The 27037-nt window shown below is 41.8% G+C and overlaps 1 protein-coding gene across 2 annotated transcripts in view; it reads left to right on the forward strand.

The window, feature by feature from the left end:
• The first annotated feature begins 14638 nt into the window (after positions 1–14638).
• WASF3 (WASP family member 3) overlaps positions 14639–27037 on the forward strand; it is a 77156-nt gene continuing 64757 nt past the window's right edge. For both annotated transcript variants that reach the window (XM_052812853.1, XM_052812854.1), the window contains exon 1: positions 14639–14746. The gene's annotated coding sequence lies outside the window, so the exon portion shown is untranslated. The remainder of the gene's footprint in view (positions 14747–27037) is intronic.

The following is a 27037-nucleotide window of genomic DNA, read 5'->3' on the forward strand; positions in this document are numbered from 1 at the left end:
ACCAGGTATGAAATGAATCTGGATTGTTGTAGTGGCTCTGATCCTGATATCTGTTCAGAGGGAGCTGCCCATGGCCAATAAGTGAATTTCACACTGATACAGTAAGGTTAGATGACTATCGTTCTTGGCTGGGTTGAAGCCAGCAGCCATGACCACGAGGCGGGAGGCATTCTCACTGGGAAAGCACTTGTGTGTATGGTACACTTTACAAAAGTTTCGGCTCCACTGAAGCAGCTGGGAGTTCAGCATGTAAATAAGAGCTCCTCTGAATAATGATGGATTTCAGTGTGTAGTTCAGTACTTCTGAAAAAATTTCTTCTAGCCATGGAAGACTACAGGCTTCATCCTCTATTTCTTTCTTGATGCTCTGCACCACTTTGAATTTGGAAAGTTGTCTTCATGAGTCACCACTAGAACTATCTACATCTTGGAGCTGAGGAACCGAGCCATGCTCCAGCACCCTCCAGCCTGGCCGCGCAGCATGAGCACAGACAGGGTGTCAACCTGATTCCTGAGACAGCTGAAAATACATCAGAGTTGGCCTGAGGCTGCTCTGCTCAACTTCAGTGATCTTTTTAGGTAGCTGGGCTCCTTCCATACTCAACGGAGAAAGAGTAGGACAGTAAGTTAGACCCCTGCTCTGGCTCAGTTACAGGAGATGCTGTTGTTTCTCCATTCACAATAGCAGGACTCTGATCAGACATGCTAACTAACTGAGTTGCCTAAAATTGTGGTGTGAGCATCCCTCCTGTGCTCCCAGATGTGCTCTTGTGCCAAGCACAGCTTGAATAATCTGGACCTCTGTATTCCATTAGGAGCCCTTTAAGCTCTTCAGTCTTCTCTTTTGAATGTAGTGTGTTTTTTATACTGCAAACATGAGTGTGTAATTCAATGCATATGTTCTGGGAGTGGGGAGTCTATGAGAATGCCAAGCAAATCAATAAAGGTTTAGCACATCATTATTCATTGTTGCGATGCCATGAGGCATTTATGTATGCCCTTTAATAGGGAAGAAAAAAAAAAAAGGAGGAAAACTGTTATATATGTGTAGTAAAATTTGATTCAAGAGGAGGAGTTTGCATCTGAATTGCATGAAGTCTATTAAAATTTTGGTCGTCTTTAGACTAATAGGATTATGCCATTCCCAAACTGATTGTTTCCAAGCAACGATGCAGATCCTAGTATGTGTTTGCTTATCTCTTTAGTTTGCTGCTAAACCAGAGAAGCTTCCAAAGATAACTGCAAAACTGATGATATCAGGTGTTATACATAATTTCAAGACATTGTTTTGAAAAGATGGTCCATTTATCCTTTCTTTGGAAGCTGATTTAAAGAGTGCATCGGGGCTTACGTAAGGCAACCAGCAAGTGATTTTTTTTTTTTTTTTTAATAAAGGAAATGCCTGCACTGCCACCAGCATGGCATGCTCCAATATGTCATTTTCATTTGGACACAAACACTTTACCATGGTCAGGGGGAATTGCTCTCTCTGAGGAACAAATCCTAAGTAGTAGCTATGAATAGCAGCACAAGTCTTCAGAAACTGCGGTTCAGCAAGGCTTTTCAAACATCCTCAAGTGTCTAAAGGGCCAAATCTTCCCTGCTTTACTAATTGAAAGCTCCCTTCATGTATTATAAAGGAATGCACAGGCTATATAGCCCTCTATACTAAATAATAAATAGCCAGTTGCAAATGACATTGCTATTTTATATTCAGAACTGTCCAAATTGTGTGGAGATTTTGAAAGGTGCATTAAGAGGAGATTAGAGTATTTTCTCTCTTTCCTGGCTGCTTTTGGATTTGATGACATCATGGGATAAATATGATTCAGGAGTCAATGTTTACTATTTTGGCATTCAAAAAGGCTGCCCAAAGAGCTCTGTTGCTAAACATCATTAATGCATTTTCTTTAGAGTAAGAAAATTGTGTATTTATACATAATTTAATATGAAGAAAGGGCTTTATAGAGTTCTCCGATGGCTGCATAAAGAATATAGTGCAGCTCTGTGTACATCTGAATTTCCATAGAAGGCAACTGATCACCTCAGAAGGGAAATACATCAGCTATTTAGTGGTGTAAAGCAACAAAGCACAAAGTTAGGACTGGAAATGAAAAATACTATTATTGGTAGAAATTTTAGAAGGAATTTATTGTGGCAGAATGTAATTACCCAACTGGATGGAGTGCTGTGATTTATGTTTGTGCCCTTGTAAAATGCTTTGAGATGATTAATAACCGGCTCAATCCTTTATACTCATAACAACACTTCTGGCACAATAGCGCTGTAATGATCTGTCACTCCAGCTATTGTGTTATTGGATATATAAGATCCCCTGCATTAGGGAAGTGTGGAGTCTTGGGGCTAGTGAGCAGGCAGATACAGCTCCCTTACTATTTGCATTGCAGTATTACCAGAGATCTAATAAGGGCTCAGAGCCCTGGTGGGCTAGACGCTGATCAGTACTTGAAATGAAAGATGGCTTTCCCTTTCAGAGTTCACAATTTAATTATGTGATGGGAATCAATAGATAGATAAAGCAGAGAGGGAGGGCTGCATCATAGGAGTTGTTGCACTTCATATAATAAACACCAGCCAGAGTCCATCGTCTGTCTGCATCCCTTACAAGACCACTGTTTGATGGAAAACGAAATTATCTTGTGTACGAGTTGAAGACTTACAATTTCTTCTCATTTGTACTTCAGCAGCAGCCAAAGATCTGCTGAGATTGTACTGTTCAGTTTGGCTGCCCAATGAGTTGCAGTCAAGGTAAGTAAAATATAAGAGAGATACCCCTGAAAACATCATGTAGGGTGTGATGGTATCCACCTTAGTTTGGCTCCCTGGCTTTTTGAGGGAAGTGGGGCAGTGAGGCAAAGGCAGTGAGGCTTGAACATTTTCTGTTTCTTGGCTGGTTTCATGGGGGTGCGCAACAACTACACAGAAACAGTGTGAGAGAGATGATGCACACATGTGAGGAAAGGGTGGAGGAGAGAGAGGCAGAGAGTGGGGCTGAGACAAAGGCTTTGGAGGGGTTTGTGAGAAGCCTATGAGCAGAGAAGGAGGGTGTCCCATGGGAAATTAGCAGTGTAATGACCCCCAGTGCCTGATAGTCTTTGGAGACTGTTTCTTGCACTTGTTTAAGCCAACCTGGCTGCCTTGGCCCCGAGGCTGGCACTTCCCATGACAAACAATGGGACTTGACATTTACAAGCAAAATTGCATGGTTTCTGAAAGAAACGATATCGTGTTCAGGATTTCCACTGGGCCAGTGAAAGAAACTGATATTTGTCAGATAAAGGAACAATACAGTAGAAGGAGCAGGAAAAATTTTGCTGTAAAACTTAAATGTTTTTTTTTACAAAACACCAGGGTCAAATTTGACCTCTCTGGCACTGGAAAGAGAAACCAGTAATATTGAAAGAGGCACCTGGATTTACACCAGTGTCACTGAGGAAGATTTGACTGATGTTCCCCCCCCAGGGAGACCGCAGTTTTGCATAATGGAATGGTTAGAACGATCCAGAACCGGTTTTATTTTGTGCATGACTTTGGCCGATGCTTCCTCTCTTGGCTGAGCGCACACCGCTCCATTTCTCTTCCTTATTTTTGTGCTTCGCTTGCGTTGAGGTCTCCTCCCTCCTCCCCCTTCGCAAAACTGCCAGGCTCCGAGATACGCAGCGTTAAAAAAAAAACCACCAAAGGAAAAACAACAGAAAGAAAAACTCACAACCAATTTCACACTGCCCTTTTCAAAGGGCACAAGGTCTGGAAAAGAAAGCGGAGCCGGGCCGCGCCCTGTCCATGGTGCTGAGCGTCGGCGCCGGCCCCGGCTCGGCGGCCGCGCCGGGCGGAGGGGTCGGTGGGGGAAGAATTTTTCCTTCAGGTTACGCGTTTTTTTTTTTTTACCTTGAACCGCTGCTGCGTGCAACAGATGTCTGCCAGCCTGGATTTTCCTCTTTTAGCCACCCTAAGAAGGCAGGGAGATTAATTAAAGCCAGAGCCCTCCCCATAGGTGAACGGCCCTCTGAATGTGTTCAGGGGGGGCTCTCTCGCTTTCGCTGTTTGTATCTTCACCGGTTGCTTGCATGGGACAGAGGATGAAGTCAACACCGAGAATGGCTTCTGCTTCGATTTGTTTACGTGTTTACTTTTAATTTTTAGGATAACTGCAGAAATAATGAGAAACAGCAGGGAATGGGAAACTGATTGAGATTGATCGTTTCGTGTATTCGGCTTGTGATGACCTTTGGGGAAAGTGTGTATTTAATTTTTACTGATGTTGTAAAGGCATAGACAAAGTCTTGACCTTTCTGATCCGGGGTGACCACTATGAGCATCCCACTGAGAATTAATTACAGCTGCCTGGAGCAGCTCCAAGAGGCATTTATTAGAGTACTATAAATGTGGTAAAAGCGATCAGCATGCCTGGGAGAAGCCATTCCATGTGCCCGCTGTGATATCTAAGAGAAGCTCAGACTTGTCAGCTTGTTGTTTTGTTTTGCTGTTCATTAACAAGACTGAAACAGGAGAGACAGCGTTAGAACTCCAGGGCAAGCATTTCCCATCATTCTGCTCTCCACACAGATACTTCTGCATTAGATTAAGGCACAATAGATAGAACTAGGCAGAACAAAAATCAAACGTCTCCCCAAGAGACAGGACATGGTGCAATTCTCTGACTGTACAAAGCACAATACAACAGCTTCTTCTAGTAGTCTCCTAGAAACATAAAGTGGAAGTGAACAGAAAGCTCTTCAGAAGAACTCCGTACAAGTAAGTATTTAAAATTCAAGGTATGCTATGATGCCGTTGTACTTCAGCATCCAGCACAAAGCTGGGGCTACTAGTCACATGGGAGTTTGCAGTCCTTTTCCCCAGAGATCAATCTGAAAATGGAAGATCAGTTATGTGTACAAAGTTTAGGCAGATATATTTCAAATAAGATATGATGATTTTGTCAGATACTCTTGCAAAAGGACTGCAGTTGAATAAGGAGGTTTAAGTAAAAATTGTAAAACCATCTAAATTTGTTTTGGAGAAGGATTTAATTGGAAATGATGATGAAAAAGCCAGAAATGTGGATTAACCTAAAATGGAAAGGGCAGCCAAGTTACAGCAGATGGCTTTTTCTTGTTCTTTAAGTGCCTTGTAATGAGGAAAATATGCTATGTAATGACAGTTGTTCCTAAACTGACTTTTTTTTTTCGGGGGGGGGGGAGGTTTCCCATGAGGCATTGGTTGAAAAAGGAGAATCAAAAAGACATAGCTGCAGTCTGTATTGAGCTGGTTTTGTTCCAGAGTTCTGGAGCTCAGTTTGACGTATGGTAGGAAAGACAGCCATCTCCCATTCCAGCTAAAACTGAACGAGCAAATAGCCTCTCTTTCTCCCTTCTGCCTTCCCTCCCTGAGCATCTACATTGCATAAGGGCTCCACCACTCTCTTTCTCCCATAGAGCCTCTCTGTGGGTTGACTAAGATTTCTTTATTCTGACAGGTTTTTGTTCTGTCTTGCTGTGGTTGCTTTTATTTCCCTCCTATGTCAGTTAAGAATTCCTCCTCTAATGCTGTTATCCAAAGAGTTTCCTACAACTGAAAAGCTGCTGTTAAGATTTACTTAAAAATCTCCCCCTCATTCCATTTTTGGATTCCTTTCTACCCAAAATGGTGTTGGGGGGGGGGGAGGGAGTGAGGGCAAACAGAAGAGACAGCCTATTCTATATGACACATGCTCGATTTCCCAGCAAGGCTTAATTACCATTGGGAGTTTGCACTCCTTTTCCTTTTGACACACTGAGCACTCCGAGTGCAGTGCAATGCCTCTTGCCTATTCCCGTTCGCATGCACATGCATAAGATTTGCTTGTGCATTAGGGCACTTGTATATGAATTGTATATGAGATTGGAGACTGTAGGCATCTCCCCGAAGACCGTAGGAATCTGTGCAGCTTTCAGGCAGACTTAAGACCCACAGAAAATGATACCTTTCATGCTATTTTCATATAAGGTTTCATCCTGCAAAGAGATGAGCCTACTGACCAGAAAGTATAGGTGGAAATTCAAACCCCTATGTAGCTCAGCCAAAAGGTCCTATGATAATGCAAGGGCAAGGGAGCTTTGCAATCAGCAGGACTGAACTCATGACTGATATCTGAAGAGACTCATGCTTCATGCTTTGTGGATACACAAGTGTAATTGGAGACAACAGGAGGCTTAGGATATAATGTGCAAGATGGAAACCTAACACGGTGATTGCTCTTCAACTTTGCATAATGAAATGTGCATTGTGTTTTGAGGAAGAGCATGATTTCCCTTGTTTTCAAATGTAAAACGTAGCTAAATTGTATTAGCTTCAGCCAAAAAGAAGAATAAAAGCTAGAGAATTCACATGCTGAAGCTATGTTGTTAAGGACAATTAAAGAATATTCTTCACAAAAGAAATCCAATACATATAGCACTTCCAAACTTCATTAGAAAGAAAGATTGTGGTTTTCAAGATTAAAAGTGTGTCTGTTTATGAAAATAAGCCTTTTTTTCCTGTTTTCAAGCTCTGCATTTTAAACTATCAGCTGGACCTTAGCTTTAGCTAATTTCAGTAACATTCCAGACTACTGGGGAAGTCTATCCTACCAGAAGAAGCAGTAATAAGTTGCTGAAATTATCTTGATAATTAAACAGTTTAGCTTTATATTTATTTGCTGAAAAATCCCCCGGTGACATATTAATTATGCTTAAAGCTTTGCCTTGTAAAAAAGTCAGTTGGTTTTCAAATACCCATCTCATCTCTATTTATTTTTAGAAAGCTGGTCTTTCAAACTGACAGTATTTCAACTATTTTAACACTTTGATGAAGACCTAACTTTTGCTCCGATAATTTTTCAAAATGGATATCTACTGGCTTTTTTGATCAAGTCACAATCACTATTACTTCTGAAGCAGGAAATAACTTTGCTTTTAATCTTGGTCTTCATTCAGCTCTGCCCTATTCAAGGCATCTTTGTTCACCACAGGGCTGCTCAAAAGAGGAGCTCAGTCTATAGTGGCTGGAGCTGCCAAAGAAGGAAGCCTTTGGAGGGCTTATCGTGGAAAAATATATTTAGAGCAATACAGTTGTTTGAGGGGGAGGGTGGGTATTGAAGCTTCCTAAAGGCTACCAAAGTCCCTCTCTCTCATACCAGGTATCACTGGCCGGTCTTTAGAGTGGTAATATCATACTCCTGATAAAGTGTAGGCAAAATTTTGTAATATCTCTAACTCACTGCTCAACTTTAGGCTAATATTTTCAATGAATGCAATACTGCCAGATAAGTTACTGAGGGATACTGGGGAAGCATAGGGAAGTGATAATTTGGAGCATTAGCGATGGAAGTAGGCCTTCCCATCTGTGTAAAAGTGATGTTGACCCTCAGTCATATGAACAAACACTCAAATACAAATTACTTGCTGATGCTCAAAATCTAAGACCCTTATATGAGTAAAAATTCAACTTTTGCCTGCCTGGTGCCCAAAATGCCTGGCTTTCACTGACAATTCTGAAACATAATTTTGTGTCTCTTGTGCACATATAAGTGTTCTATACTAGATACAGGAGATAAGTAATCAACTTGAATATAAACATGAACTTTAAGAAAATGTTTAACTTCAGCTTCCTTGAAAATGTTGGTATAAATAAAGGGTTTTTACATTGCTATGTGACATGTCTGAACGACATTCTTTTAAGAAGCTGGAGAAGATTGTTTGGAAAGCAGTAATCAGGGAATAGTTATCAAAGGTTCACTGTTACAACAGAAAACTCTTGGCCGAGAGTCACCAGGGATGTGTCCTGAGTTTGGTAATGTTTTGTATTTACTTCAGTGACCTGGATGATGAAGTAGGAAGTATGTTTAGCACATTTGCAGATGTCAAAACCTGGTGGAGTAGCAATCAAAATGATCCTGACAAATGGGACAGCTGGTCCAAAAAACCAGGATGAACTTCAAAAAGGAAAATGCAAGGTCTGCACTTAATCTGGAAAAATCAAGTGTATTAACACAGAATGGGAAACAGCTGACTAGGCAGAAGTTTTTGCTGAAAAAGATGTTGAGGTTACTGTGACTCACAAGTGGAATATGTATCAACAATGTCATACTATTACAGTAAAAACAAACATGCAGCTTTGCTATTGACTGCTGCGTGTCTAGTTCTGTGCAGTGAACTTCAGCAAATGTGGAGGCAATCCAAAGGAAAGAAAGGAAAATGACTGGAGAATTAGAAAACATGTCCTGTGAGGCAAGAATGAAAGAGCTAGGGGTTTAATTTATTGAATGAATGACTGGAGAGATGTGAGAAGCTTTCAAATAATCAGAGGTTGTCATCTGTTCTCCACATCCATTGTGGATAGCATGAGAAAAGAATGTGCTAAAATTACATCATGGAAGAGTTACATTAGTAAAAACTTTCTGACAATAAACGCTAGGCAAGAATGCAGGAGAAAATTGTGGAATTCTCTGCTTTAGATTAAATACTTTAGAATAATCAAACATACATCAGTCCATAACCATATCTCTCTCATTTATCCAGCCTTGGCACAGGAGGGTGGATTAAGAGATCTCTTGATGTCATTTTGGCCCCATTTTTTGTGTCTCTATCACTACTCTCCCTATTTACTTTTAGTGTGAACTTTTCTATTTTCAGTTAATTTACATATATTTTTGAAAGGTGGTCTCAAAAATCTGTCTCACCTCATCCAAACTATATGAGATTCATGCATTTAATTTTCTTCTGGTGCTCTCCTACCTTTACCTCCATACCTCAGTCATTTACATCTCAGCTTCTTCCATTCTGGGACACCAGATGCCAAGTCCACTGGGTAAGCCTAACTTGTGATCCAGCTGTGTCTAGCAGCTGGGGTCAGGGAGTTGGAGAGGGGCATCTCAACTGGAAAATATGCTCCTTGGCAAGGTGCTGGAAGGAAAGAAAATGGTCTCACTGGCCTTGTGTCCCTCCCCTGCCATGTAACAGGATATAACAGTGCACTTGCCATAGGGCTCCTAAGAGGAGGCCTCCTACATTGGGTCAGGGGAAGTTCAGAAGCATTTTGTTCTTGTTGTTGTGCAAACTTTATACACATTTGGTCCCTGCCATGAAAAGACTGCACTCTAAGAGCAGGCACATAATTGGCTGTGCATATAGAGAAGTTGATTCCTGTGAGGCAGACACTGAGGTCAGTAATTAAAATGTTCCTATGATGGTTTTATTCTGATGAGTTATGCATACTTGTATAGTTGAAAGACTGGGATGCTTTCATATTTTTTATATTTTTATTCACTTTTGACTGTACTCCCCATGTTTGTTTGCTATGTAATATGCCTCCTAACAATTCCAGGACCGTATTTGTTATTGGCACCCACTACGATTTTTACAGTTGAATAAAAAAAAAAAAGGAAAATCATTTAACGCAACTAACCCTTTCACCACAGCTATCTCCTTCATTATTCTTCCCTTACCCTATCTTACACCCTAGACTGCAGCTAATGTCCATCCAAAGGGGTGGGATGCTGCTGGGACATTCCAAGATCTTGGACAAGGTTGGGTTCGGCTCTGAAGTTCTGCACATCCATGTGTCATTCCGAGTATCTTTATACCTAAGGCAAATCACAGAGGTTCAAATATAAGCCAGGGCCACATGATGGTCAGATAGCTAATCTTCATGCTCTGGTTGTGTCTAACTGTCCTCCTGACTTTCCCAAAGTCAAAGATGTCAGTGGAGTACAACACTGACGCACTCACTCTTTTGTGTGCTTCTATGGACGAGAAGAAAGATTTCTAAAGGTACATAGGGGAGGTAGATGATAAACTCTTGCTGAAAGTCAGTGGAAAGTGGATGATTGCAGTCCGTGTTGGTAAACTTTACCCACGATGCTACAAGAGAGACAGACAAATCAGATGGAGCAAGGCTACACATAACTACTGGACTGGGAGCAATCAAACATAGTCATCGTGAATCTTTCAATATTCATATCTGTTTATGGGCTCAGTAGAGTGAGACAGCAGCTAGGGACTTCCCAGAACTCAGCTGCATAAATCCTCTAACACTGAGCAACACATTGCTATTCCTTACCCTTTTATTTTTATCCAGGTGTCCTGGTTTCAGCTGGGATAGAGTTAATTGTCTTCCTAGTACCTGGTATAGTGCTATGTTTTTAAGTTTGGTATGAGAAGAATGTTGGTAACACACTGATGTTTTCAATTGTTGCTAATTAAGTGTTTATACTAAGTCAAGGATTGTTCAGCTTCTCATGCCCAGCCAGCAAGAAGGCTGGAGAGGCACAAGAAGTTGGGAGGGGACACAGCCAGGACAGCTGACCCAAACTGGCCAAAGGGGTATTCCATACCATGTGACGTCATGTCCAGTATATAAACTGGGGGGAGTGGGTGTGGGGGGATTGCCGCTCAGGGACTAACTGGGCATTGATCAGCGGGTGGTGAGCAGTTGCGTTGTGCATCACTTGTATATTCCAATCCTTTTATTATTACTATTGCCATTTCATTAGTGTTATGATTATCATTATTAGTTTCTTTTTTTTCCTGTTCTATTAAACTGTTCTTATCTCAACCCATGAGTTTTACTTTTTTCCCCGATTCTCTCCCCTATCCCACTGGGTGGGGGGGAAGTGAGTGAGCAGCTGCGTGGTGCTTAGTTGCTGGCTGGGGTTAAACCACGACACCAGGAGAGCCTATTTTTACCTAATAAGAGATTTTCTACCCCCCCCCCCCCCCAACATTATACCTCTATTTTGCTTGGTGGTCATAATACAACAAGGCATAGAAGCTTAGGAAAGGACTGCTGGGTCTGTAAAAAGCATATGGCTATAGTGAATCCAGCCAGGAGAAATAAAATTTAGCTCATCATTAGCTGATGAAAAAGTGTTTGGTATAGCACACTTTGAAACACTTCACACAGTCCTGTTTGCAGAAACCCAACTATCCTTGTGAGCTAACCTTCTCTTCTTTCGGGCTAGATATTCACCCTGTGGTTCTTGTTTCCTAGCTTCATCCCATTAGTCCGAGCTGTGCCCTGCATCATACAGCTGCTAGGTCAACAGTCTATTACTAACCACAGCTTTCTGTATATCATGTTTTAATCTCCCCAGTAACTTGGAATCGTGTCTTTCATGTGTTTATTTTTATAAAGGGAGCTTGTTCAACTGACAATGCTGTAAAACCATTAAGAGACTATGTCCACTCCTGCTATAGATCACCAGTCCCTGCTTCATAGGATATCCTACCACGCTGCCCTACCAAAGCGTCAGAGCCAGCAAAGAAAAATGAGCACTTTGCATAGCAAATAGTTTTTATGACTTACAGTTAATGGACCTTACTATTAATTGGCAGAATTACAACTCTTGTTTGGTTGATGAAAGTAGCTGTCTTGAAAAGTTATTAGGCTTCCTTTTGTTCTTGTTTCCCTGCAATTTTTTCTCAAGATTGATTACACAGTGCCTCTTTGAAATTATATTGAATGTTTCCTCTGAGGATCTACTTGCATCTTGGTTTCATACACATTGCTAGTCTTTCAGTATTCCAGCGATCCAGGGATATTAAAGGGAAAACAAACAAAAAAAAGCAAAATAGTTAATAGTCCTAGGAAAATATTCCTGAAAAACATGAATAATATGGAAATATCAGTAACATTGAAAATATGAATAGAATGAGAAATATGTACGCAGCCTTATTAAGGCTAAATAGTTTTGCGTTAATGGAAAATAAACTCCATTAACAGAGACATAGTAATTCATAAAGCATCTTATGTTGTGCATTGCCTGTATCCGCTATCTATCCTAAATCAATTACCTCAGTCGAGACATGGTTCCCCTTTCTCTGGGGTGTGGCTGTGGCTGGAGGGAAAGCAATTTATTTCAAAAGCTGATTCAGCAAGAAACTCTTCAGGGGCCTATCAATGTCCCATTAATAATCAGAGATGCTGTAATGATTATCAGTGGCGCTGTAAATCATTTGCGTAACACTATTTATTTTAACATTATTCAGCAATTTTGTGTTTCCTGAAAGACAAAAAGATTTCCGTACCATGAAATAAGCTTTTCAGCAGGAAGCAACAAGCAGTATAACAGACTTTTAAAATATTGTTTCTTCTTATGCTGTACCTTATTTTTGTGAAATTAACTATTCAAGAAAAGGAAGTTCTTATAAATTGGATCTAAGTCAGTGATATTATAAGCAGATATTAAGAAAATGTCACGCTCACTTCTGCTAACTCATCTTGACTTCAGTCTCCAATAACCCTCCCTTTTCATTACCCTCTGAAGCCTGATTCTGCCTTCAAGTGAAATTAATAGGAGAAAGATCAATGCTGGACATCTCTTAGTGTGTCAGTCCAAACCTGTATCTACTGCCTTCAGAGGACTTTTCTGAAGCCCGATTTCACTTAAAAATAATAATGGTTCGGACAAAAGCTGATTCAATTATTCATTGCAGATAATTTAAGCACCTTTTTTTTTTGTTTTGTTGTCGTCACTTAATGAAAACTCAGTAGGGATTATATGCAAATTGTTTGGCAGATTTGCCTTATTTGCAAATTCTAAGGCAAGGTCAAAACAGCAGTAATAAAGCTCTGCCTGAGTTCTTTTTACGAGGTGTAGATATTATTAAAAATAGCATTAAAAATGTCATGAATACAGAGGAGAAAAATGAAAGCTGAGAAGGAATCCAAGAGCCTGGAAAGCAGCTGGAACGAAATAAATGTTCGTTAGTGCCTTGCATCACACAGGATACTTGTATCGATGGAGCAGAAAAAAATTACTGGTAGTAATAGGTCTGTTTGAAATTAATATTTTTCAAACTTCAAGATCCCATTTTCAGCATGAAAAAAGCATCACTGAATGAGCACGAATGCAGCTGTGCTTTAATAATGCCAGGTCATTTTCCCTCCGTTTTATTTTACAGTCTCTGAAGAGTTTCCTCTTTCTTGCTGCATACGTGTTTTAGGGAAAATACTCTTGAATAGAGAATGACTTTTTCACAAAACCTAGCGACTATTTTCCTCTTACCATTTTTGTCTCAGTGAGCCCTTATGCTGAGCAAAAAGACTGCTGCTTCCTTCTTTTAGGGTTATGTTACTTAATGACTTCTTTTCTGTTTGCTTTTCTAGCGATTATAAAACTGTCACCATCTGTACTTCAAAGCTGGCTTGCTGCTTTTTGCCACGTAACCTTGAGTGATTACAGCAGTGGTTCTCAGCTGCTGCTTCTTACCACGACCGATATCGGTATCTTAAATACAAATAATTTTTCTCAAATTAATAGCAACACCGCGTATTATTTTTTGAGGAAAGGAGGTGCTTGTGAGCCCGCGTCTTTGCTGTAAGGCAAAGTGTGGATAACTGAAGCCAGTGGTACAACTGGGTTTGAGTTCAGCAAACTTTCAGTTGCCAAAGAAGATTGACCCGAGATGGCGTTCAATAACCTCTACTTTCAGCTGTGATTATTTATTGAAGTGCCCTGGGCCACTGAAGTTCATTTGGCAATTGTTCTACCCCCCGTGCCCCCCTCCCCCCAAAATCTCATTCACATGATAAAGTCCGACTTATTTTTTTCTAAAGGCTTTGCAGCGAGCAACAAAAGCCCCCGTTATAGGGATAAACCACAAAGGACGAAATCTCAAGCAAAGCGGGAAAGGGCACATTGTTCGGGCTGGGTCAGCAGCTGCAGCCCTCACAATGCACCCTGCCCAGCGGGGCAAAGGCCCCCGCCGCCGTCCCAGCAGCAAGCCCTTACCGACCCCACCAGCGTTCGGGTGCGCGTCTCTAAAAATATCGGTCTCCTCGGGGCCCCGATGGTGGGAAGCGGGATTCAGTGGGAATTGGGTCGGAAGGGCAAGCGAAGGGCAGGCCGGCTGGTGGTGGCGGTGGATGCCTGTGGCCGAGAGGAACGAGGGCAGAGGCCTCTGGAAGGCAGAAAAGGGGCCGTGGACGTGGGTGGGCGAGAGCGCAGGCCCCGCGAGCGACGTGGGCGAGAGGCGAGACGGCCCTCGCTGCTGTGAGGGACCGGGCACGCGTGTCCCGCAGCCGGGGTGCGTGACAGGGCCGCAGCGGCCCGCGCTTCGCCCCTGCGTCTGAGGGGAGAGCGCAGCCCCGGGGGGAACGGGGATCCCCGCCCGGGAGCCGGCAGCGGGGTCAGGCCGCCGAGCCGCCGGTTGGGGAGCCGGGGGGGTGAGGCCGGCCCCGCGGGGCCGGTGTGGCGCCGGGGGAAGAGGCGGCCGCTCCCGAGGGGCACGAAGATCTCGGCGGGGAGACAGCCCCGCGGCGGCCGGAGGCGCAGGGCAGCCTCCACGGCCCGGGGACTTCGGCGGCCGCGCCGAGAGGCGGGAGCGAGGCCTGGGTTGGCGGGGGAGGGAGACGAGGGGCCGGGCGAGCCGGTCAGCGGGAGGAAAGCTCCCCTCCCCCGCGGCCGGCCGCTGGCGAACGCCAGGTAGGGCCCGCTGAGTGACAGCTCTCCCCGCCCTCCCGGCGTTTTCATCGGACGCTCCGCACGCCGATCAGCGATGTGCGCGGCGAAGCCCTGACCCCCCATTGGCGGGCTCTGCCCCGCCCCTCTGGGCACGGGTCAAAAGGGAGGCGAGGGGGCGGGGCTTGAGGCTGAAGAGGCGGGGCGGCGGTGGGGGGCGCGGAGGCTTAGCCCGCGAAGGCGCTCGAGCGGCGGCCGGAGCGGTCGAGCGGCGGCGGCGCGGGATGGGACGGAGCGCGGCGCCAGGTGGGTGCGGGGCCGTGCTCCCGCCTCCCTCAGCGGCGGCGGAGGGCGGCCGGCCGGCCGGCCGGCAGCTCTCGGGGGGGGGGGTCCTTTCCCCCACTTCCCCGGGAGCCCGGCGGCCGCCGGGAGGGGCGCTGAGGGGGAGCAGCCGCTTTTTAACGGTCTCTCGCCGCCCGCGGGGATAATCCCGCCGTTGACCCTGTGGGAGCCCCCTCAGCGCGGCGGCGCCCGTTTCCTCACAGCCGCGGTGAGGGCAGCGACGGGTCGCTCCGGGGCTTCTCGTTCTCCTCCGGCCCGGGCTGAGCTGCCCGTCCTGGGGCCCTTTCGCCTCAGCCCGGCGCGGGGAGGAGGGAAGCTTTTGTTTCTAGCCCTCCTGCCGGCCTCGGCCCCTCGCCAGACCCTAGAGCCGCGGGGCGCGTTCCCCTTCCCCCTCTCGGTCTCGGGTGGGGGTTGTGGAGCCCCCTCCCCACCCCACTCCCGCGTGGGGGGTCGGGGATGAGGCCCCCCGGACTTAGGGTGCTCGGGGCTGGGCGCCGCGTTCCCCGCAGCCCGGTCGGAGCGGTCGCTCCGACCGGGCTGCGGGGAACGCGGCGCCCAGCCCCGAGCACCGCAAATCCGGGGGCCTCATCCCCACTCGTGTTTCCCCCGCGAGTGGCCCCAGCACCGCGGCGTAACACCGGCGAGTCTCTTCTGATGTCCGGCGGTCTTGAAGTACTTAAAAATAATCGTCTTTGGCTTTGAAGGGCGCTGGGAGTCCTTAACAGCTCGGGAACTTTTAACCCCCCCCCCCCCTTTTTTTTTTCTAGTCGTGTTTTTTGCAGATTAATTGTTTTTTCCCCACTTATTTAAGTGAGCGTGTCGCTGAGAAGAAGCTGGGAGTCTGGGTGAGCGCAGGCGTGTGAAGACAGGGTTTTACTGCAACTGCTGAATGTCTAACGCTAGCTGAAAAGTGGTTAAGAAATGCTTTATCTATTTTCTTTCTTCTTGTTTCTGATACAGTTCAGTAATCACTGCAGATAACTAATGGGAGAAGGGCTGGTAGTTTTAAGGGTGAGCAACAATCTGTGAAGTGGGGCCAGTACTTGAGTGACGGGTTATTGGATGCAGTTGTGAGATTCCTTGATAGAAAATACTTCAAAGCACAAATGGTTTAGTTTGTGCGCTGTTTGTGCAGGAATGGGAAAAAGCTGTCTAGCTGTGGTTCTTTGTGCCTCTGTTGTAAACGACAGGGAATGAGGGGAAAGTATTCCTATTAGAAAAAGATGGGGGCAGATTATGAAAGCAGCCAGGAACTTCAAGAGACTTGAAATCTGAGGGTGAGAAGGAGGAGGGAAGGAGGAGGTCTTTTTGCTTTGCATATCATGTAAGACTGTTTTTTTTTTTTTTCTTTTTAAGCTTTACTTGGGGAATCAAAGTATTAAGTTTATAGGAGACAAACCGTTGTTTTTACTTTGCCTGATACAATATTTTCCATGGTAGCTAATAGTGTGTGTGCTTGAAGAAGGGAATGAAGTAATGGAATAAGGTTGCAATCCTTATTCTCCAGCATGCTCTCCCATGCTACAGCGATCTGTTGCTTAGACGCTAAGTTGTGTGGCCTCTAATATATGGGGGTTGACATGATACAGAATAATTATGTAGACTAATACCCAAGTTGGAAACCTGTTAGATTAAAGTTACAAGTTACAATGCTTGCAAACTAAAGATTCAAGATTAAACCCTCTACTTGAGCTGTGGAACTGAGCTTTGTTAGGTGTTATGTTCAGTTACAGCTTACTTTTGCCTTTAAGTTCTCATCAGAAAAAAATACATTAAGATGGAAGGACAGTTATCTGCCTACTCTAAAATAAAGGCCCTAAGTCATTCTTGCCCAGTAAGAATGTGGCTTTCAGTAAGAAGGATGTTTGATCTGCAGCTCTTCAGTTGAGACCAGGACCAGACCATGCTCCCCTTGAGCAATGTGAAAGCTCTGTTTATTTCCAGGTGAATTTTGGGGATGAGTTGTGCAAAGCAAACTTCTCTTACTGCTTCCTGGAGGATTAGTTTTGTGCTTGTATTGCTAGCAGCAGTGTGAATGTAGTTGTTAGGTGGTGAACATAGAGGTTTTGTTGTATGTGAAATAATATGTAATTGAACCAGTCCTTTCTTCTCCTTTTTTCCATGGCTATTTTCTTCAAATAAAGAAAAATAGAAAACATTTTTTAATCAGATAGATACTGAAACAATAGCCTTGATTATGCAGAATAGTTACTGAAATTGTTTGGTCTTTGCTGATCTTCCTATTTGTCTATGGAAGTAATAAAAGATGACTTTCTATGTCAGAAATAGAATTGCTTGTGCTTTAAAAGGGGGCATTCATAGCAGGAATAAGTTATTGAGGCTTCATGTTTGATTTATATGGTACAACACATATGACATTTCATAGTTAATAGCAGCATAAACCTGCTTAGTTTTTCACTATATATCTTGTCTGTACAACATACCTCAGGATTATGATTTTAGGAGTAGTAATATAAACTTCTTACAGACCAGGTGCTCTTTGGTGTGACTACTTTAGCTCAGGTTTATTTACTTTATTCTTCAGTGAGAAGGTATGCGCCATATATTTCTCTGAAACAAGAGTAACAGTGTCTGCATGCAATGCTCCTGTATGGAGGAAAGAGGAAGAAAAGCCATCGTGTGACAGATGATAGGAATATTATTTTGAAGTTTCTTATATACAGTGATTAGCAGGACAGGACTTCTGAAAACCAGACCAAACTAGAGCAGATACTTTGGTGAAGAATTCCAGAAGAGCTGATGGTAGCCGAGTGTTTAAGTCACTATATCGGTGTCACCTGTACAGTGGGTTAGCTTTCATGCCTTTGCAAGTCTTCTCTCTTTGATTAAACTTTCTGCATGGACAGTTACATCTTGGTGTAATTTGTAGTAATTGGAGTGGGAAAAAGCCTTGAGAGAACTGCATGGAGGACTCATGGTGTAAAAAGATAAATATATGTAGTTAAATCTTTGTTATTTTGAGCCCTCCCATAGCATCATCTTCCAGAGCTCCCTTGACTGTTTTTAGTGAGGAATGAGCAAGAAATGTTGTTGCAGTTAGTTGCAGTCTGCTCTTGCAAGCTTGTCTTTAGTTGGTGTGTACTTGATATGGTTTTGTAGCTGAGCTTGAATCTGATACAGGTTGTATAATACAGCATTTTTTGGCCTTTTTAATTCAATGGTGATGTATGGGTTTCTTCCTGTTTCATGTGTGGCTCCAGTTAAAATTCTTTGGGCTTCTTGTGGTTGTTATTGTGACTCCTTTTTATTTTATTTTTGCTTGCATAGAATATTGAGCTACAGGCTGCGTATCAGGTGAATTGCACTACTAGCCTAAGTTACTAGCCAGGCTATGCGTGTCCAGTGGGCTATGACACTAAGTGTTGTGAATTACCTCAACATCAGAAAGATACTAATTTACAGTGCTGATGGGGAGAAGTTGCTCTTATCAGACTCATTTCTTAGTTCTCTAATCTTAAAGTCATTCAGTATATGAAGATCATTAATAGGATCAGATGACAAATAAATGTCTTTGTGTTACATATAACTGCACATTGCCTTCAGAAGCTTTCTTGTACAAGGAACGCTACAGGTCACAGATTGTAACTGCTTATTCCCTTAAAAGAACAGATAGAGAAAGAGGTAGAGGGTGAGTATTAACTTCTCCATATGGAAGACTTGCAGAATACCTGTAATGTAAGAAAATCAGTTGCTCGACTAAGAATTAAATTGAGGCATCTTGAGCCTTAGCTCTGTAGCAGAACTGCTATAACAGATTATCTCCTGAGAACTCAGTCTGCCTTTAGAGGTAATAATGAAAATAACCTGAAGTTACACCAGATTTATTTGTTCAACTTTAACCTGTAAGTGCTTTCCTTCACACTTACTGTTATTTAGATCTAACTGTACAGAAGTCAGCCTTTTGTAAAAGCTGTTGAAATGTTGCACTGGGGTGTTTTTTAGCTGGAAAAGCACTGTTGTTTTTCACCCCTCTGAAAACTCCGATAACTGAAATATTTTTAGCTGTTAATAGATGTTGTTTCTTTTTCCTCTGTCAAAAGGGGAAACAAAACATTTGGGAAGAAGTTAAGAAATTTGTGTAGAAACAGCTGGAGATCAAAATGGAAGTCTTAGTGCTCATTTAGGCTGTAAAACTAGGAGCTTATCTGGTTTAATTTCTTTATTTTTGGCAGGTGAGATAGCTAGAGAATTTTTGTTGAAGGCTTGTTAATATAGTAAGCATTTGTTGGATTTGCTTCTTTGGTTTTTTAAAAAAATGAATCCAAACTTATTTGTGTTAGGGATTTATAGGTGTTCTGAATTTCAACACATTGCTAATCAGTTTTTCCTTTTGCATACTGAAGTAATCTGCTGTTAAAGTAATGGTGTTTGCTGGGTCCAGAATTGATTGCTGTGTGTGTTTGGGATTTCTTTTTTTTTTTGGTGGATCTCTACATTTAGCAAAATTTTAGTTACTCTCTTTTTCAAGAATCTTGGAGCTCCTTCCTGTCTTTTGGTTACAAATATAATCTCCTTATTCCTATAGAGATTTGGTAGCCAAATATGGTGATAGGGGACAATGTGTGTTTCTATTAAGCATAGAACATCTTTATGCCAAATGTATTTAATATTTTATTTTTGAATATTCATTATACTTGTGCTACTCAAAGGCATGTTTCAACACTGAGTTAATAATCTTTTGTATTTTAAAATATATATTTTAGAAGCAGAAAAATTGAGAGTTATTCAGGTTGAACTTGACTGATGTCTGTGTTTGTTTTGAACAGACATCAGTCTATAACAAAAACAATAGAGCAAAATATTTCCCCATTACTTGTATATTATCAAACAGATTATACTTAATGTGTAGGTTTTCTTCTAAACATTTGTAACTGCAAACTTCCTTGCAAGAGTGTTTTGGTAAGAAGTACTGGAAAGAACTGATGCAGACTGAGTGCCGAGTTAAGAGAATTGGCTAAGCATTAGTGAGCATAATAACGTAACTGAAATAAGTGTCTTGGACATGGCTGGCAGACAGATATTTTTGCTTTAGTTTTTGAATTAATCTTGCATTCTGTAGATGCTTTGGTTTTATAATAGTATTCAGAATATGATGCAACCTTTAAAATGCTGGTAAGTGACATAGATAAAGTATGTGTAGATATCAGTGGTAATTTGAATCTGTTCAGAACTCATATTTTACAGTCATGATAATTGATATAAATAGAAGTAGTCTATGCTAAGGCAGTTGTAACTTCCATTAATCTGTCAAAACCAGAATTTTTGATTGACTTAAATGTATTTTTCTGCAGGACAAGAAAAAATGAGGTTTTCAAATGTTGTGCACAGTATTACAGCCTGGCATGTTTTCTCCAGTTCCATAAATCAAAACTCTATTTCACTGTTTCTTTGGCATGAGCTTTTATTGCACGTCCCTGTTGTTGAAATCTGCCCAACATAGAAACTATAGAATAATTTCTTATGGTAAAACTCTATCAAGCATTACTCATTTACACAGCAATATGCACAGATAAATTCACATTGATGAAAAATACTTATCATTAATTTTGAATGAGACAGACTTTTTGGAGGCTTGTGGAATGGTTATGTTTCTTCCTATGCTGGTGTAAAAGCATAGTTAAGGTTTGTTTGGCTCTTATAACTATTCATTAATGTGTTTTGGGGGGTTGTTTTTTGGTACCTGAATATGCATTTGCTTTAGAGTTCTGTATGTATTATGGTGATTCTCAAGTCCTCTGTCAGCCTTTTGTTTGCTGTTAGAACTTTAAAACTGGGAAGGAAAGTTTAAATCATAAATGGTGAAAATCCTGTTTAATGCATGATCTAAATTAACTTGATAAAATATTCAAGTGCTGCTAGCAATTACAATTTTTCAGACATTTGAAATTTTACATAAGCTTATTTGATACTTTTTCATTAGGTAAAGAATGCTGAAATACTTTGCTGTCATTCAGCCTTTTCTAACTCTTTTTCTGTTGCGATGTTCTTGAAATTGGCTCCTTCAGTCTTTCTAAGGTAATGTTGTTGTGTATTCAGGTGCCTGGCTTGTCTATGAGCACATATAACTATTTCATGTATATCTAAGCTGTTTGCTGAACAGTTAAATACTAAAATGGGGTGGTGTTTGGGCTGGGGCTGTGCTAGTAAGCTGTAGAGGCTACTGCATCTTGTTGAGTTGAAGTGCTCTATTTGGAAGGCCATGCGCAACGGCTGCTGCCTGTATTTTCATGTTGGGTTACCTGAGTGGAAGCCCTAATTTTTTTAGGGGCATGTCTCTTAATACTGAACACTTACTGTTTTACCAGTAATATGTTAGAGATTCCTCATTCAGGAAACACTTGTAACTCCTTGTTAGGAATTGAGATGATACTATATTTTTCTTGGAATGCTGTTATTTGCTACTTCTGCTCATATTTGTCTATGTTCTTCTTTATTGTCGTCTTCTAGGTTACTAGGTAATTAGTTGGATCTTAGCATACAGTAATATTCTGGATTAAATTAGTGTGCTTTCTTCATGATTTACAAAGCCTGTTTAGTGTTTTTAATGTAGTGGTAGATTATGAAGGCAGAGGTCCTTGATGGAATAAAATATACCAACAGTTTTGGGCTCCTCAATGTAAAGATACAAACTAGAGTGTCCAACGGAGCACAACAAGGATGGTGAAAGGACTAAAGGGCATGACTTATGAGGAGCAGCTGAAGATACTAGGTTTGTTCAGCTTGGAGAAGAGGGTACCGAGGGGTGGCCTCATTGCTGTCCACAACTCCCTCATGAGGGGGAGTGGAAAGGGAGGTGCTGATGTTGTGTCTCTGGTGTCCAGTGATGGGACACAAGGGAGGGACTTAAAGCTGCATCAGGGGAAGTTCAGATTGGGTATTAGGAAACAGCTCTTCACGGAGAGGGTGGTCAAGCGCTGGAACAATCTCTGCAGGGAAGTGGTTGCGACCCCAAGCTGCTGGCTGGGGTTGAAGAAGCGTTTGGACAATGCTCTTGGGTATCTGGTTTAACTTTTAGGTTGCCTTGTGTGGAGTCAGGAGTTGGACTTGATGATCCTCATGGGTCTCTTCCAGCTCAGAATAATCTATGATTCTATGAGAGTATGGAAGGTATAATGTAATAGTATTTTAGAGGCCTTAGGGGACTTGAGTTTCACCAGCTGTTTAGAAGATAGTGTGTGGAAAAATATTTCCTTTTATTGTTGATATATTCATAGAAACTAAAAGTGAACAAAGCACCTCATCAGTGAAGACTGAAAAGCATGTATAATCTCATAAAAATGTTTTATTCAAGTCTGGTTGCCAGGGCAAAGAGAATATAATGTTAAGGCTGTGTCTAAAGGACAGTTAGTATAAGTTGGGAATTGCTGGAGCTCTGCCATATTTATAGGTGGAGATCGTTTCATAAAATGTGACCATCAGGACTTTCTGCCATGGACTGGTTAATCAGTTATCTGCTTTTCACTTGCTGCAGAGCGAGATACCATTGACAGCTGTTAGTAGGGGCTGGGGTTCAAATTTAATCTGGGGGTGAAATTTGTTCCAGTTCTGATGACTGTAATGGCCAGCTGAGTTTGAGTATTCCTTTATTTGAAGGTTTATAGTTAGTGTTTGTAGTCATAGCTGATATATGCAGCTGTTGCCCTCTCCTCCCTTTCCAGTAGCTTTTTCTTGTGGCCTAGCACTGCTTTTCTTGTGCAATGCTGCCTTTGAAGGTTAGAAAGAGCTAACTTGTCTCTTCTGTTTTGTGTTTCTGATGTCCTGTAAGATAAGGACAGTGGTGTTTGGGTCGCTGTTGTGTACCTGAGTGGAGAGGCCGGTTAGAGCAACCGAGCAGTATATGACCCTTAGATCCATAACTTGCTTCATAAAAAAGGTGTAAACAGATTCTCTTCTGCACTCCTGTGACTTGGAAAATGAAATGACATTAGGACACATGGTTTCCTCATAGCCAGAGACCTTAGTTCTTCAGCTGATGGATCCCAGGTTTCTTGTGGATCTTCATAGGGGCAACCGCTTTGCTTGTAAAAAGTAATAGTTGGAGAGCTTACATAGTGGGTGACAGGCATAATATATCAAAACATGTTAACAGTATTCCAGCAAATGTTGAAATTGATTTCTTGATGTTTGTTTTGAAATCCCACAGTGGAAAAGGTCAGTATTCCATGATGCTGAGGAAAACCATTCATCTGCTGTGGACTTGGTTTTGTCCTAACAGAGCAGCAAGCAGCTGTGGGGACTAGTGTGCCACAAGACAAGGCCTGGGAAGCTTGTTTTAGTTTGAAACTTCAAACAGCCTTTGGAAACACCGCTTTGAGAAGTTCTTCGCCTCATTACATGCAAATGAAGAAATGAAGTTTGAACTTCGGAATTACAAGGGAGGCTTTAGTGAAAATGTGGCTTTTCAGTTCTACAGCGGTTAGAGCTTGCCGCTGAGTTTTCTATATAGTGTTGAAATTCTCTGGAACTCATATCAGCACAGGTTTATTGTAATTTCCTGGGAAAGTACTGTTTTTCTTTTTAAAGCTTGGCTGCTGCTTTGAATGCTTAAACAGCTGCAAATGTGGAGGAGATAACACATCACTTCAGATGAAACCTACATTTGATTTTATGCTGAATTTGAAGACACTTATACGTGTATTACTGTTTTTTGCACACAGTTTGAATATTGAAGTTCCTTCTGACCTCTGCATGCCAACTCAGGAGCTTGAGTGGGGCTGCAGTTAACTGTCATATTTAAAGAGGATGTCTTGGTACAGTTATACAAGTGGTTTTGTTATACTTTCAGGTTATCTGTGTATTGGGGAAAGGGTATCTGTCAGGCTATGCTAGACAAGCAGATGTGCAAGCCATGTGCTTTCTATCCACCCTTTTTGCAGAAAGAACCAGGAACTAGCATTTCAGCATTTTCATTTTACTAGATGGAGGGGAGCCTGTCTCTTTCAGCTCAGTCAGCTTGCTTCTCTTGAAGCTCTCCATTCTTCAAATCCCACAGGTCTTGCACATCTTCACTGTAGGAATGACTTTATAGCAAGTAAAGAGTTGTAGAGCTTGTGCATGGCAAGCATGAAATACCTGAATGTTGAAGTGATGAGGTACAAATGCCTTCAAGAGGAGTGTCTGAGAATGCACTGAGGTATAGTCTTCCAGCCCTCACATGAAATGTAGCTATTATAACATTTGCCTCTGTCATCAAACACTGCTCATATGCTTGTAGACTATCTTGAAATTTCAAGCATCCTTTGATTCAGGGTAGTTCTACACAAGTGTGTAGATAAGGTAGGAGCAATACCTAGTTACAGCTCAAGCTAATAATGCTGTAAAGAGACCTTCATGTCTAGTTGCTGAATTTCTGTGCTGGATTTGCACTGCTAATGACAGGAAAAGCTTCCATGTTGGACTAATAAGTGGTTGGGTTTTTAACCTTAAGGATTTTTATTAGCCTGAAATAGCTGCATCTGAAGTACTACTGTGAGCTCATTGGGATTCTGACCTTATTTTTCTAAAATATTTGCTATCCTCCTGGAGAAGGTACATGCTTTGCAATAATGTTCTGGTTGCCATACTAACAATTGCGAGGCCTCTAAGCTTGCATGGATCTGCAGCTTGCTGTTGTGTAGGAGATGATGTTCACTCAGCTGGCTGAAGTGTTGTCTGGCTAGTTGGCTTGATACTGGAGCAGTTTTAGAAGCCTTCAGGAATTTCTGTATCTTGGAGAGTGATGGCAAGGTTCTGTTCAATGGGATTTACAACTATTTTCAAAAACTGCTGGGAAGCAGCAAGTAAAACTCCACAATTGGGGAAAATTCTAGAACTTCTGTTGTCTTATTAGATGCCTCAAGTCAACTAAATATTTTACTTTACTTAGTAAATTGGTCCAATTACTATTTCTGTGAGTTATTAATTAATGGAGGATGAAGTCAAATATGGTAGCAGATAGAACCCTTGTCTTAAAATTGTGGCTTTTTGAAATATATAGAAATAAGTCTTATGCAGTATATAGTTCCATTTGCATGCTTCTGTTACTCGTTTTGTCCCTTAATCTGAAACTATCGAGGCAGCAGTGAAATAACCACCCTTATTGGGCAGGTAGTATTTTTGCTGCCTGTGACAACAGCAGCTGAAACCCTCAATCCCTCTCCTTCTCTCCCTCTCCTATGTCTTAAGATGAAGCTGTTAATGTTCTTTGTGTGCTACTTCCTCATTTGAATTTTCTGTTCCGCTTCCTCCTGCTGCAAACTCTGTCCTATGCATTTCTTCTGAAGTCTTCTTTTACTTCCCTTTCAAACTCTTTCTTTTATGTCCTATTATTCCCTGTAAGAAAGAAATGCATTGTGATGAACTTCTGCTTCGTGTCATTTCTGGTAAAACCCACAGATGCCTTTTTTTAGAGAGTGAAATGCTTGGAGATGTAAAAAAACCAAACCCCAACAAGCCACAACAAAAACCCTCCCTACTGCCACATTCATCCCCAAAGAAACTTAAAACGGAGGGATGTAGATGCAAGACATGAAATGTAAACCCTTACCAAATGCAAACCCTTCTTCCCTCAACTGAGTAAACTGCCTGCTATCAGATTTCTTTAAGCCACAGAATGTTATTTTTGGCAGGAACATCAGAAAGAGTATTCTTTCTTTTAAACAGTTGTTGTTTGGAAAACAAGCATATGTCTGGCATCATCATGGATTTCTAAAAGAGGAAAAAGTGATTTTATTTTCAAAACATGTAGTAAAACTGTATTTTCAGCGGAATCAAATGTTACATGCTTTTGGAAGGTTAAATTTAATGGTGTGTCCTTACAGTTGGTTGTCAAGGTTGAAACAACAAGCACAGTTAGCCCTTAAGCTGCTAAATGCTGATCATAGCTTGGCAAGAGTTTTCCTCAGCCAAGTTACTGGGCTCCCGAGAAGCACACAGGCAGCCTGTAGTAATTTTTTGAAGTTTTTCAAAGCTAGACTTAAATGTTGAGGTTCAGGTATAAATAAATAAGGCTTCATTTTATGCTTATGGTAACTGTAATGTTAACTGTAAGACCCATAGCTATAAATCTGTAGTTTGAGTATCACCACTCTTGTTCATCTCGGTAGAATTATGGCTGTTAATGTCTTTGAATATGAAGCATTAGAAAATACATCGAAGTAAGTTTTGTGAACCTAAGGGATGACAGTCTTGACAGGGAACAGCTTTGATTTGTTGGCCAAAGATAACTTTCTTTATGCCTCATTGCAGAACAATAAACACAGCATAGAACAGTCCCAGTTAACCAAGGAAGTTTGTCTAGGTTCATTCAGTTATGGGGATATGCTTAGAATGGAGAAAAATCATGTGCTCTTTAGCACTGAGTGGGAAACATTAGGGAGATTTAGCTGTGAGGGTAGGAAATATGGGTGTTGAATCTAGAGGAATAAAACCAGTGAATTTAATTGAGGGTTATTGAAAGTTACTATATTCTCTTCAGTTCTAAAATATCAGGTTGAACAACTTAAAATATATGGAGGAAACCTTGAAACAAAAGCTTGTTTGAAATACAAAGCTTGAAGGACAAGTGTTCTTTTGTCAGAATTGTGTTTTTGAGTCTTCTAAATCTACTTTGAACAAAATACTAAAATAAATGTAACTGTAGGAAAGATAAGACTGTAGATGTAATTAAATTCCACTGTGGATTAGTTAATTCGCATGATATTAGTAGTGCTTTATAAAATCTGCCTTCTATGCTTTTTTGCTCATTTCTGCAGGTGTATAATGAAGTGTTGATCCTCTTTTCTGGTTCAAAGCATGCAGGACTGGCTGATTTAAATCAGGTTCTTATTGGATGTTAAAAGAAGAATAAACTTGGCCAAAATGGGAAGCTCGAGTATTATGTTTTTCTGTAGGCTTGAAACAACTTTTGGTGAGTCTAAATAGAGAAGAACGTGACCTGTGTGAACAGCTGGCCCATAAGGATGCAGTAGCTGCAGGTGCCCTGTCCTTCCCTTCCCCCTCAAACAAAGAGTGTTCGTTGTGAACTCTTTTATGCAAGACTGGGATTTACAACAGTTCTATCCAGGAACGGACACTGATACTCCAAAGGCTTAGGAGAAAGTGAAGTTCTCTTCCTTATTAATGAGTAGTCTCTGCCGGCTAGATTCTTGGTAGCCAAGAAGAGGCTTTATAAATCACTCAGCTGATCCAGTAACAGTTTTCACCTACTCTGTTTTTAATAGCTTTTCTTCCTAATGCACAGATACATTGCTTTAG

This window comes from Harpia harpyja, chromosome 17 (genome assembly GCF_026419915.1).
Source record: "Harpia harpyja isolate bHarHar1 chromosome 17, bHarHar1 primary haplotype, whole genome shotgun sequence".
In the NCBI taxonomy this organism is placed as follows: Eukaryota; Metazoa; Chordata; class Aves; order Accipitriformes; family Accipitridae; genus Harpia; species Harpia harpyja.